The sequence below is a fragment of the Felis catus genome, chromosome B4, assembly GCF_018350175.1.
Source record: "Felis catus isolate Fca126 chromosome B4, F.catus_Fca126_mat1.0, whole genome shotgun sequence".
Lineage (NCBI taxonomy): Eukaryota > Metazoa > Chordata > Mammalia > Carnivora > Felidae > Felis > Felis catus.
This window is the reverse complement of record NC_058374.1, coordinates 111,401,475-111,415,554: the sequence shown is the minus strand read 5'-3', so window position 1 is coordinate 111,415,554 and position 14,080 is coordinate 111,401,475.

The following is a 14,080-nucleotide window of genomic DNA, read 5'->3' as shown; positions in this document are numbered from 1 at the left end:
TTGGATGTTTAAAATCTTAACTGTTTAAAGTGAACAAAATGAGGAGGTTTGTTGGAGGGGACAACTGGACATGTTGATGCAACCAAAATAGAGCCGGAAAAACTAGTTCTGAGTGTTGAAACAGGCTATTAAAAAGAAAAAAAATCCTGTCAAATTTGACTTTCCTGTATCATGAAAAAATTGTATTCCTTTCCACTGAGAAATACATGTGCTAATGTTGGTTTTTCTACTTAAAAAAGGAGAAGGCCATAATATCATATTTGTACTCCTTAGCAGCTCTAAAATAACAAACCATAGTGTATTTATGGAGGAAAAAGAACGAATTGATGAAGGGACAAGTTTGGGCTTCACATTTCTTTTGGATTTTTTATTTTTATTTTTTTTAACTTTATTTACTTTGAGAGACAGAGAGAGAGAGAGAGAGAGAGAGAGAGAGCACGCACACACAAGCGTAAGCAGGGGAGGGGCAGAGAGAGAGAGAGAGAGAGAGAGAGAGAGAGGAAGAGCGAGACTTCCCAAGCAGTCTCCACAGTCAGCACAGAACCCGACGCGGGACTCAAACTCACGAACTGTGTGAGATCATGACCTGAGCTGAAATCAAGAGCCTGATGCTGAACGACAGAGCCACCCAGGTGCCCCTCTTTTGGATTTTTTAAAATAACAGTCAGCGGAGAAAAAAAAAATTTATAACATTTCTTCCCTTTTAAGGTTTTTATCAGAAATAACTCTTATGGGATTTATGCCAAATAGGAAGATATCTTGCTAACTGAGAGGTATGTTAAACAACAAAAATAAGTACTAAATAGTGAAAACAAAATAATTGACTGCTTCCTTTGGACAAATAATGCATTTGTGTTTTCAGTTATAATCAACAAATATGGATGAGGTGCTATCAAATATCATTCATAATACAGCATCCATAGTGATTTAAAAAAAAACAATGCAATTCAAATCAGTCTTACAATAGTCACCAATTGCACCTATAAACAAAAGCTCAATCATTGTCCATAATCTGACCTCCATTCTTCCTCTTTTCTCCCTTCACTAGACTCCAACACTGCTTGGTTTTCCTCGTATTCCTTGAAAACACCAAGAGTAATTCTACCATGAGTTTTTGCACCTGTTGATTCCTTTACCGGGAAGTTCTTGTCTTCAACTTTTCTCTCAACTGGCCTCATTTTTGTCTTCCAGGTTACAACCTAAACTCCTCAAGTGAGAACTTCTGTCACAAATAGTTTAAATAAACCTCCCCTCATCTCGGCGGCTCCTAATTCAGTCCTGTTCAATCAGCTCATTTTATTCTCTTCATAGCATGTATCATTTATCTGCAACTCTCCTGTCTCTTTATTATTATTTTTACTTGCTTAAATTCTTCTTTAGAACATAGACATCTATTTTCCAGAGCCTAGAACAGTGCCTGTCACGCAATAGGTCTCGAAAATAATTCTTGATGAACTTCCAACCCTGATGCTTGAAAGGTTGTTGCAAAGTATGTTGCTTATTTCAATAGAGAATTCCATTGCCTAGATCAGCAAGTTTTATGTCAGAGAAACTTTGTTAGAGTGAGATTCCCCAAGGAGAGGTAATTTCAGCCTAAGGGATGTTAAATGTGTAACTTAAAATGAAGACCAATCCTTGAGTAGTGTTTAAGCTTGCATAGAAAAAAATATATATTTATACACACACACACATACAGACCATATACCCAATACATATGGTATATAGAAGATATTTATGTATATCTTCATATTCATATGGAGGATGAGATCATTCATATTCTCTGAAGAAGAAAAGTTGAAGTGATTCTTACATTAAAAATATTATCTGAACAACAGTTGTCACCTGTTAAGCATTTGGTGATATGTTTCTGAGTTATTTTAAATAGCAATCTTTCTACTTAGGGCAAATACATCCCCTAACCCTCACCCCCCAATACTGCACACACACATAACATAAGCACACTGTCTCAGGATTGGGATGATACTCAGAGGGAAAAAATGCTGGTACTAAGACTGTAATGAAATTTCCAGTTACCATGGCTACCTTTAATCAAAGTCTATATGTATGGGAACTCCTAAATCTAGCTAAAAATATGTAATGATGCTCCTGCAGCATAGTATTTGGACAAATAATTAAATCCAGTTGTGATTTCATTATTGCAATAAAACTCTACACTATCTATCAAGAGAAGATTTAGTCTTCATCTGTAGTAGGCAGAATTCTAAGATGGCTTCCAAGATTCCCAGCCTTTGGAATAGGTACTCTGTGTAATCTCCAAATCTTTCCTGAGGGTGGGTTGTGACTATGGTGGATTTTACTCCTGTGATTAGGAGTAATATAGCAAAAGTGAAGGGATGCTGCAAAAGGAATGAAGGTTCCACATTAGTTGACTTTAAGTTACTCACAAAAGAGATTATCTTGGGTGGGTCTGACCTAATCAGGTGGCAGCTCTGAATATAGGAATCCATAACAACACAAACCGGTTCCACACCAAACACTTCAGGGACAGGGGTAGCACACAGCGGTAGCTGAGAACAATTGCATGTTGCAATAAATCCAATATCCCAGGTGTCAGGAGGGCACAACCTATAGATGTTTGTCTATTACAAATTTAATCATTTTAATTTTGTGGCATTAGTGAAATAAATCTGTTAAATTGTAGTCTGTCTGCCAGGGCCCCTCACACACAATAAGGCCTTAGTAAATCTTACGTGATGAGAACAATATGACACAGATCCATGCTGCTGGGGCACGCAAAAGGGTAGACTAGCCAGAATCAATTAAGCTGAAGATAATTATGAATTTTTTGGAATGGTAAAGGTTTTGATGGCAACATTCTTGAAACTGTTCTGCTGATACATTCAGATATTTGTGTAAGAGACAGTAGGAGGTGGGTATAGTGCTAACCATTAGGATGCGTTATGCTTAAAAGGAACATTAATTCTATTGTTTCTGGTTTAAAAGCAAACTACATCCACACTGCATGCTGAGATTTCATCCCATGCTCTGTAACACTTGCATTCTTTAAGTACTTCATTGCCTTTTAACCCCTTTCCCAAGACACGGGCTCACTCCACAGCCACTCTCTCGTTCATCTTTAAGAAGAGGCTCATTTTCCTTTGTTTTGCGTATTTTCTTTGCAGGTTGCTAATTTTTTTTTTTTTTCTGCATTAGTCTAAGCTCTTAGCAAAGTAAGCTCCAAGAGCAGACTTAATGAGAGTGACAGATTTTGACTTTCATGTAAAATTATAAACTTGTGTCCATGGAAACAGAAGGGAAAGCAAAACCTGAGATTCCCTTCCTTTTTTTATCGTGCCGTGTGGCACAATGAAAAATAACCACAGTGGAAATAGCTGAGAACAATTACACGTTGCAACAAATCCAATATCCCAGGTGTCAGGAAGGCACGACCTACGGATTTTTGTCTATTACAAAGGGGAGGCACTCGAACATGGCTCAGCCACTATAAATCCCAGGGTGATTCTTATCTATTGTAACCTGAAAGCATTAAAACGTTAGGTTTAAATAGATAGGTGTTTGGATAGAATCACTGTGACAACTTCAAAATGACCAAGGCAAGATTGTCTGTGAATACTTTCTTGTGTATTTATTCGTTTATTTGTATACTGCTGTGATGGCCATGGAAATTTGCCACTGACATCTCCTACAAGAGAACCTACTGTGGGGAGCGTAGCTAAGGAGAGCCACAGCCACCTGCCTTAGAATCGACTACAGTGGTCGCACTCTCCTGGCTGCCTCCAGCCAATGGGTGCACGCAGGATCTAGGACCTTTCTAAAGATCGGTTTTAGCTCAGCAAATCCCCATTCATCTGGCTGACACTTTCATAGAGCTGCTGTGCGGGCAGACGCTCTCTTTCTCCAATGAGCCTTCCTTTTCCCTTTCTTTCAAACCTGTCGTATCTGCATCACTCTCTCTCTCTCTGGCTACTTCTGCTTCCTCTTCTTTATCCTTCCCCAGTATGCCTCCGAAGCAAGTCTCTTCCGTGTCTGATCACATTTGCTGTCTGCTTCTCAGAGGATTCCAGTTGGCACAACTGCCATTTTCCAGAAAAAGGATGTAAAGTGGTTTACACAGATACCAGCGATGTGACGAGAGATTTAAAATAGGCATGGAGGGGCGCCTGGGTGGATCAGTTGGTTAAGCGTCTGACTTCAGTTCAGGTCATGATCTGATGGCTTGTGAGTTTGAGCCCCTCATCGGGCTCTCTGCTGTCAGTGAGAGCCTGCTTGGGATTCTCTCTCTGTCTCTGCTCCTCCCTTGCTCACACATGCTCCCTCTCTCTCAAAAATAAAATAAACATTAAAAAAAAATAAAATAGATATGGAAAATTAGGAAATGGGAATATAAAGTTAAGAAACGCATAATGAAGCCCCAAAGGGGCTAATCTACAGGATGAGTATTATATATGGGTCATACATTTAACTCTGAGAATAAACTATATCTATCAATGGGAATTGGAACCATGAATAAGATGATTCTTGTTTTATAGTTTAGAATAACAACTAAAAACCAAAAAAGGACCCAGAAGATGGTGGGAAAAGAAAAATTTCTTACCACCAAAGCAATTTTGACCTTGTTTTGATTATCTGTATTAGCCACTTATAGGCGTGGAATGGATATAGCCCAGTTCGTGGTAATTTTAAGAAATCAGTTCCATTTGGCTTTGGGTATACAAGCATATACTTTGCAAATATATAGTATATTTTAGCACACTTTCTTTTAAAATATTTTTCTTAGATTTATATCAGTATTAGTTGACATATATCCTAAATTGTAGAATGGACGATAGTAGTGGGCGGAGACTTATTCTGGGATTAAGATTTCTTGTGGCTTTTGGGGCGCCTGGGTGGCTCAGTCGGTTAAGCATCTGACTTCAGCTCAGGTCATGATCTCATTGCTGGTGGGTTGGAGTCCCTCATCTCGGAGCCTGAACCTGGAGACTGCTTCAGATTCTGTGTCTCCTTCTTTCTCTGCCCCTCCTCTGCTCACACTCTGTCTCTCTCTCAAAAATAAATAAACACGAAAAATAAAATAAGATAAACTAAAATAAATTTCTTGTGGCTCTTTCACAGTGTAAACCTCATGATATGTATCGTTCAAGAATGTGTTGTGTCCCAGCAGGCCCACTGGCCCTCATGCGCTTTTTATAGAAGCAAAAATGGTCTATGTCATCTCAGTCCCACGTTAGATTGGAAGCCAAATCTGAATAATAGTGAAGTACATTCAACAGTCATAAAAATAAACTACACATTAATTTCACTCAGACACAGTATTGTAGTCCACTCCGATGATGAACTTTTTTATATTATTTGTTGTGGAAAAGTACTTTTCTGTCAGAAAAGGATCCGGCGTTAGAGCAGACACTAAGCTGAGCATAAGTCAGGATTGGAGTGTTGTTGATAAAGGTCAAACATGACACACTGGAATATATAAATCTAAGTGTGGATGCTGCATGGCCAGAATAATTCCAGAGCGCTGCAGGATGGGGAGACAGCACAACGATGGATAAACACGGGCATCTGGTGCTAATGTGAGCAGTCATCATCACATTACCATTCTCACTTCTAGCAACCATCGTCCTCTCAACCTTTCTTTAGGGGAACATAATTCAGGATGTTTCAGCCAATTACTTTGAGGCAGAAGATAGACTCAATCTGTACGTATGACTGCTATCCCTCTAATACTTATTAAGTACAGTATAATTATGATGATTGCTTTCTCCTTCTTCTCTCCACTTAAAAATTATTAGCTCATTGCCATATATAATCTTTACTTTTCAGCACCATGCATGGATCAAGCTTGGTTTGGGAAGTCAACTGATATTATCTAATGATCTGTGTTAGAGACAATGCTAGTCAGATCATTCAGATAATAGGTCAAATTCTGAGCTGTGCAATTTAGGGAGAAATTCAGGACGGAAACAAAGTTTATTCAAGTGCTACACCTCGAAGATCTATAAGAGAGGGATACAAAGAGCATTTTCTTATAGTGGAGAAACCAGAATCCAAGCTAATATGGCTTAAAAAAAAAAAAAAACCCAAGGCATAATTTACAAACAGTAATAGGTACAGATCTTAGGGTCTTTGAATTTTTAGAGTGAACACACTCAAGTAACCAATATTCAGTTTAAGATATACTGCATCACCAATAACCCAGAAACTTCCTTCATGCCCATTATCCTAAATAACTGTTACTCTGACTTTTTACCTTCACTGGTTATTTTTTGCCAGTTTTTGAAACTTTACTCTCCATAACACTCACTGTTTTTTTCTGTTTGCTTTAATCTAATACTGTACTTGTGAGATTCACCCATGTTATGTGAAGCAATAACTTCTTTCAATATTTATATAATATTTCATTTATATAATTTATCCGTTTTATTGATGGACAACTGGGCAATTGCCAGGTTTGGGCTGTTATGAACAGCGTTGCTATGAACACTCTTTCACATGTCTTTTGGTAGGGATACATGTTCATTTCTATTGAGGGTTTATGAATAAAATTCTTGGTCAGAGAGTATGCATATGCTCAACTTTCATAGATATAGCTAGATGGTTTTCCAACATTGTCGTACCAATCTGCTAATGAGAACCAGAAGTAAATGGCATCCCATTTGCTCCATGTGTTTGGAAACATGTGATATTTCCACTTTTCACCCTGTGCTCAGTTCCAACACATAACTTTTTATCATCTGCCATGTTCATGAGGCACAGTGTTCTGAGATCAGTGAAGATTCTGGAGATAGGAAAGATGGAGAAGAAACATGAGAAAGGTTAGGAAGAGAAGATAAAGAACGAGGCAAAGGAAAGAAGGGGAAGATTACCTGAGTGAGCTGTGGAGGGAATTTTGTTACATTTCGATCACCCCAGAAAAAATTAAGTGAAATTCAATTTCTTCCAGAGAAAATCTCCTCCACCTGATTTGAGGCTCTGATTCTTGAGTTATAAAGATATGCCGATGGGAGAAACATACAGTAAAATAAAAAGAGTAAGCAAATGTAGAAAAAAAATCAATAGAGCTTATGTAAGACCAAAACATCATTGGAAGAGTCTAGTAAGCAAGTAGTAAGCATTAAATCTTTTGTACGTACGCTCGCATATCTTCGCTGTCTGCTACTTTCACCAGATGCGTAAATATAACCTCATGACATATTTTTTAAAAAAATTATTTATTTATTTTTAAAGGGAGACAGACAGAGAGCAGGGGAGGGGCAGAGAGAGAGAGAGAGAGAGAGAGAGAGGGAGAGACAAATCCCAAACAGGCTCTGCACTATCAGTGCAGAGTCTGATGCTTGGCTTGATCTCAAAAACTGTGAGATCCTTGGGGCGCCTGGGTGGTGCAGTCAGTTAAGCGTCCGACTTCAGCCAGGTCACGATCTCGCAGTCCGTGAGTTCGAGCCCCGCATCAGGCTCTGGGCTGATGGCTCAGAGCCTGGAGCCTGTTTCCGATTCTGTGTCTCCCTCTCTCTCTGCCCCTCCCCCATTCATGCTCTGTCTCTCTCTGTCCCCCCAAAAAATAAATAAACGTTGAAAAAAAAAATTTAAAAAACTGTGAGATCCTGACCTGAGCTGTCATCAGGAGTTGGACGCCTAACTGACTGAGCCACCTAGGTGCCCCCCACCATGACATATTTTTGATATTAAAAAGCTTTGGAGATAGAAGAGGAAAAAAGGCTATATTGGATTTCTTCCTCCTCATTGCTTTGCTCTTTCCCTTCATGCTTTCTTTAACCTTGGCCTAGCATACATTTTCCCTTGGGGCATGAAGTAAGGGTGACAGAAAGGGTTCTTCATCATATAAAATTCCAAAGGCCTGAGCTCAGTGCCTGACGTGAGGGGACACAAGCCATCCCTGAGTAGATAAGTACTGTCTTAGAACAGAGCAGAGGTGACACTACATATCTTCTGGGCAAATGGTTTTTTGTCGTTGATTCTGTCCACGTAAAATTTGAGTTTCGAGGAAAAAAAATCCTCTCGTTTAATGGCTTTGAGAAGGGCACTTCCCTGAGGGGTTAAAACCTTCCACAGGCTTCAGATGTATTGTTAATCTGGGTAATATCTGTTTAGTAATGCCTAACTTCAATACAAGCTAGTTGCAAGGGAGACATTATTGAATACACAGGAACTGTGTCTCTTTGGGTTTGCCTGCTAATCCTCCCTCTTTCCCCCCAGCCATCTGGAAGAAGGGAACAGGCTTGAAGTTAAATTTGGAGATTTATGAGGCATGGGACGCATCGTTGCTCTATTCATTTGAATTGAAAATTTGATCCAATTCTGGAAACTTCCCAATAAGCGTCAACCTTCTGGGTTGAGCTATAAATTTGGGAATGACTTCGTAACATTATTTGCTTTGATTTAACAGGGCAAAGCGTTGTCTCGCACCTAGCAAAAAGGCAATGGAGCAGTACAATAATGCTTGAACTGCCATACCTGTCATCTTGCCTTTCAGCTAAGAATACTGAAGAGCTTTAAAATAATTCTATGCCCAAATTAGCGTTAGGTTGAACCGGTCCAGTAACCTGGAATCTTTTCCAGGCAACTTCGTTGGTGCTGTCCTCATTATGTTAGCAAGACATTGCCTCTGTGACTGTCCTAGATCAGCTGAGGTCATGGTTTATGGACTGAAAATAAGGAGAAAGAGAGGCACGCTGCCACAAAGCAATTAATACATCATTACAGACGATGCCAAAATACACACCTTCTGCTGTTACTATGACTTACTTAATCTCCTGTTAATATGTATTTTTATACCTACATGTAGTCAAGTCTAGAGAACATTGATGAGAGTTTCAGTAGAGCTGGATTTTCACCAACAGCTTTTTTATTTTGCTAAAGCAGTAATGTTACAAGCTGAACAGGCATTTATACTTCTTTTTAGCTTCCAGGGGGAATTCCTTGGGGGCTACAGAGGTATCAGATGTTCACTTCCCAGGTAGAACATGCCCAAGTAATTAAGAAAATGTAGCTAATCTCTGAAAAAATGGATCCACAGGCCAGTGTGAGTCTAAATATTGGCTGGCTGAGTAATCTTTTCCTTTTCTGTTTTTTTTTTTTTTTTTTTTTTTTTTTTTTAAGGCAAGGCAGACAACATGGAATAGACAGTGAACCCGTAAACTATAAGCTGTTAAATTCTGCACCACCCAATGTCTAAGAGCTCAGAATGACAGTACAGATTGTCTAAGTTAATCTTTCCTTGGTACAAATGAGGTAGTTTATGGTTAAAGAAATTAACTGCGCCACACTACCTTTCTAACCTCTTTTGATGATCAGGTTCTGTAAGCTTATGGAATGAGTTGAACTAGAGATGAACAAACATTACAATTCTTATGTATATTACATAATATATATCATAATGCTATAAAAGGATATTGTTTGTTAAGAGGAGCGCTACCAGGAAATCCTTTTATTTCCTATTTCCTATATCTTTTACTATAATTTCAGAGTGTGAAAAATATGGACATGTGGATGAGAATCAGACCTTCTCACACAACGTATTATTTCACAACAAAATATCTTCATGGCCATCTGGCCATCCACTTACTTATTCATTAAACGTGTTCTTTGCCCTTGAGGGTGACACTTTTGACCACTGAGAGTCACAGATCCATATACACATAGACGATGTCCCATCAGTTCTAAGGCACACATTCCCCCCCCCCCATATTTTAATGTATCTGGAAACATCCTAAAATTGACAGTGTCATAGCATCTTCCTCCCCCACACCTTTGTGATATGTAATTCCGTGGCATGTCTAACAATTGCCGGCCTTCTAAATTTGATGAGGTGTTGTATGCATACATTATATCAAGTATTATGAAGAAAAGGTGTTATGACAGAAACTAACTGCGAACCCACTTTGGATTGAATGGTGTGAAAAGATGTCTGGACAAGATGATGTTTACACTTGGGGAGAGAGTAGGTCCCAGATCTGGTTAGGTGAACAGAAGGAATAGGAGTATCCTAGGAAGAGAGAATAGACTTTGGGAACGCTTGGCTGGGACAGAGCTGGACCTAACTGAGGAACAGATTGAATGCCAGTGCTGCTGGACCATAGCAAGCAATAGGGGCTTTCAAAAAGCCTGATTCAAAAAAAGAAAAAAAAAAAAAGCCTGATTTTTTTTTAGCTCTTTGCAAACGTTTATTCTGGAAAGACTATTTTCAGATCAGCAGTATTGAAGACATTTCTTTTGTGTTTCAGTCATTGTATGATGGAGTAAGGGCCCCAACAGACGCTGGCACTGCTTGAGAATATCAGTCCTAATTTGACCTTTTTATTTGCATGGCTTTTAACCCAGGTGTGGGGACACATGCAATTGTAATTGAGCTAAGGAAATTTTTTTTTCTAGTTAGAAGCTGATGTTTCTCCTATTTTGGCTTTGTTCTTTGATATCTTGCCATTTTAAAGCAGGTACAAGACACCTTCTTTAACTGAAACACTTTAAAAGGAAGGTTTATTGGGATTATGTGATTTTAATAGAAAAACAATTTTCCTTGAAAACGCACATATACAAGATAAAGTGTTACTAAAACATGGTGGTTGTTTGTTGCAACAGCTGAAATTTACAGACCCTCCAGTATAATGAGTGATGCTCTTCTGCATAAAAACAGAAAATAAAAAATAACAAATAAAATGAAATACAAATAAACATAAATATAAAAAAAGAGCCAAAGTCTAGGATACAGTTTGCTCTTTTAAGTAGGGAAACATTTCCTGAAACCCAATTTATACTTAAATTTGTTAGTAATTATTAAATGCTAAAATCTCCAGGATGCATGGCTGCATATAGTCAGAGAGAAATCCATGTTAATACAGTTTTATTGTAAAAAACATTCTTTAAATACTTCTCCAATATAAATTATATGCCTTCTTCCTCTATGTGTAATCTAATGACGATCAGGTTACTTCAGGTACATTTAAATAAGTGTCTAAAACCAAAAGAGAATACTTTTCAATGACCATATTTAAGGAACCCTTCCCAAAAAGAACAACAAAGCATTGTCTCACTCCACTATATTTTAAAAATTGATTTTGACAGTTTTACACTTACCAGCACTACCACCAACAAAATCTCCTCCAAAATAAGTGCAAAATCTCTTTTACTATTTAACGTTCATCATTTTTGTCATCATTGCCTTCCAGGCATGTGTTTTGTGTTCCTTTTTTTTTTTTTTTTTTTTTGCTAAGGGTAATTTCTTATAGGCTTTTCTAGATGGTGCATCCACTTTAAAATCCAGGTATGCATCTGCATGAAAGCATTTGCAGAAAATAAAGAATCTATGACGAGTAAGAACGACTGAGATCCTTAATGAAAACAGTGAGGTTTCTTAAGAGCAATTTGCTGCCAAATTAGATAGAGGTGAGGTCACATCTAACTCAACGTGTTCTGTGCTGAGGCTGTTGAGAAGAAATCGTCCCCATCAAAATCCAACAGTACGTAGAAACTGGATGCAAACCCCGCTGTTTCCCAGGAAGTGCACCGATTTAAATGAAAACTCTCCATACTGCTGGGATTTAATTGACCGCACATGGTGGAGAATGCAGGGGCAGAACTCGGTGGAACGCATTCAGTTCCTCTAGGTGAAAAGTTGTCCAACTTAAACAGGAAGGAACAAAATTGAATGCTAGAGGATGGAACAAAACTGCTCTAATTTCCAAGGTGGAAAGACTTAGATGACTTTGTTTCTTTCTTTAAGTTTTCACATAGAAATGGAAAAAGCAGCAAAGCACAGCCAAAAAGGCTGCATTTAGAGTAAAACAGGGAAAACTTTGAAAAACGGAGCTATGACAATGAAAGGGGAAAAACTGGTCCCCAAAATGTTATCCTTTATAATTCGTGCCTAATTCAAACAGCAGTGATGAGTATGTTTCTTATTGTGCAGTGACTACCTAAAACCCTTGTGTAATGTCATCGTCATCAATCAGGACTGTGCTCTTGGATTTAGAATCAAATTGTTTGTCTATTTAACTAATATGAATGCTTTTCACAGAGTGCTATTAGCACTGCATAATGGTGTTAATAGACAGGGAAACAAAAACATTTTAGAGGCGCCTGAGTGGCTCAGTTAGTTGAGTGCCTGACTCTTGATTTTGGTTCAGCTCTTAATCTCATGGTGCAATGGAGCCCTGTGTTGGGCTTGCACTGAGCACGGAGCCTGCTTGGGATTCAATCTCCCTGTTCCCCAGTCTCTCTCTCTCAATAACAAAAAATAAAAGATAATTCTTTTAAAAAGAGCTTCTAATGAGAATTAGAAAAAAAAATTAAATTGACAAAAACCTACCTATACAGAAGTAAGCTGTTGCTATGATGGAGGTTTTATAGATTTAAGGACACATATTCACACACATATGCAACATGTTTCCCTTTAGTAGGTAGAAGATGAATCAGAATACTTATAAGAGCATTATAATTGGTTTCTAGTCTTGTATCTGCCTAGCTTGTGACCTTGGACAAAACATCTTAACTTTCTGAATCTGTTTTTTTCATTTAAAAAAATGGAGAGGAATCATATTCCCCTGACACTTCCCACAAAAGTCAGATAAGATGATGCATATCAGCCCATGGTAAACGTATTGGTAATGTACCAATATCAGTTAAGAAATAATTTATCACTATTATTGTTATGCTAGAAATTTACAGTTATAGTCTACAATGCTAGCTTCTATTGCTGAAACAATTCTTTGTTTCTTTCTAGGCCTCCGTGAACTATTGAAATTCAATTGTTCATGTTGGCCTTTCCAAAAGGTAATGACCAAATCATTTAAGTTAGACAGCCAAGACTTAGCTTTGAGAATTAATTTTGGCTTATTGTGCTCAACATATTTAAGACTGTCAACAGTTTTTGTCCTCCCAAACGTTTAATCAAGTCAGGAGTTTAAAAAAAGAGAGAGATTTTCTTGATACAGTCTTCCCTTCTTTTCCCTTTGGGAAACATCATTTTGCCTAACTGCTTAAATGTGGAAGCGGGCAGGGCTTACAGGTTGGAAGCAAACAACAGAAAAAGTCCCTCCCTGAATCAGACAGTATGGAATGACTGCCCTCAGGAACTGACCACCTCCCCCATTCCTCCATCTCAAAAGCCAGATGGGCTCCAGACAAACCCTGAGAGTGTAGACAGTCTGGGGTAGTGGAGGTCAGTTGTGGTTCTAGGAAATTCCCTCTCTGAAAGACATGTGCGAAACCTGTTTGGGTATCCAGAGCAGTGCCAAAATGGTCAGAAATGGGACTAACTTAGTGGGGCTGTGGCTGGTCCATAGAGACAGAAGCATTCTGCTTCCTAAGGAGCCAAACCCGAAGAGTCACTGATCTGTGGGCTTTAGGGTACAGGACAAATTGTTAGTTGCTTTGGTTCCCGTAACTTTTGCTGAACGTCTTAGGTTTGTGAGAAAGATCTTTTCCAACAATTTAATTTCACTGGTAGATAATTGTCAGGTAACTGAACATGACAGGAATGCAGAAGAATTTTTGTTTACTATAAGGCTAAAGATGCAGGCTAAAGAGGATGTGGTGAAAGATTCTATTTCCTGTCTCTTCAAAGAGCGTGAATAGCTTGCATAATGGAACATTCAGGAGGCTCACATGTGGCAAATTGTACAGTTTTGTTTGCAAACAATGAAATGCAAAAGGCATATTTGAAAACCTATTAATCTCACACAAATAAACAACAGTAAGAAAACCCTAAAGCTCAATTCTTTCTGGGGAGCCATGTGTCCAGGCTATATGTGGAAAGAATGTTGCATTGTGAAGACTGAAATCTACCTGAAACTGTGGCCTCTCTGGAGCTCAATTATCTCCTCTTTGTAAAGCATGGATAATAGCTATCAACCTTATAAGGTTGATAATGGATTCAAATAAGCGAATAAGAAATATTTAAATGGTAAATCATTTATATATGTAAGTTTTTCTTCCTGTTTTTATTGACAGATTAATAACAAAGATGACAATTTTCAGTTACTTTGTATCTTTCTCAGACGCAAGTGGGATACAATTTATGAATATAGTAAATGTGTTTAGCAATTTCACTTGTAGGCATTGACTTTGAACTGGCTGAATAAGTTGC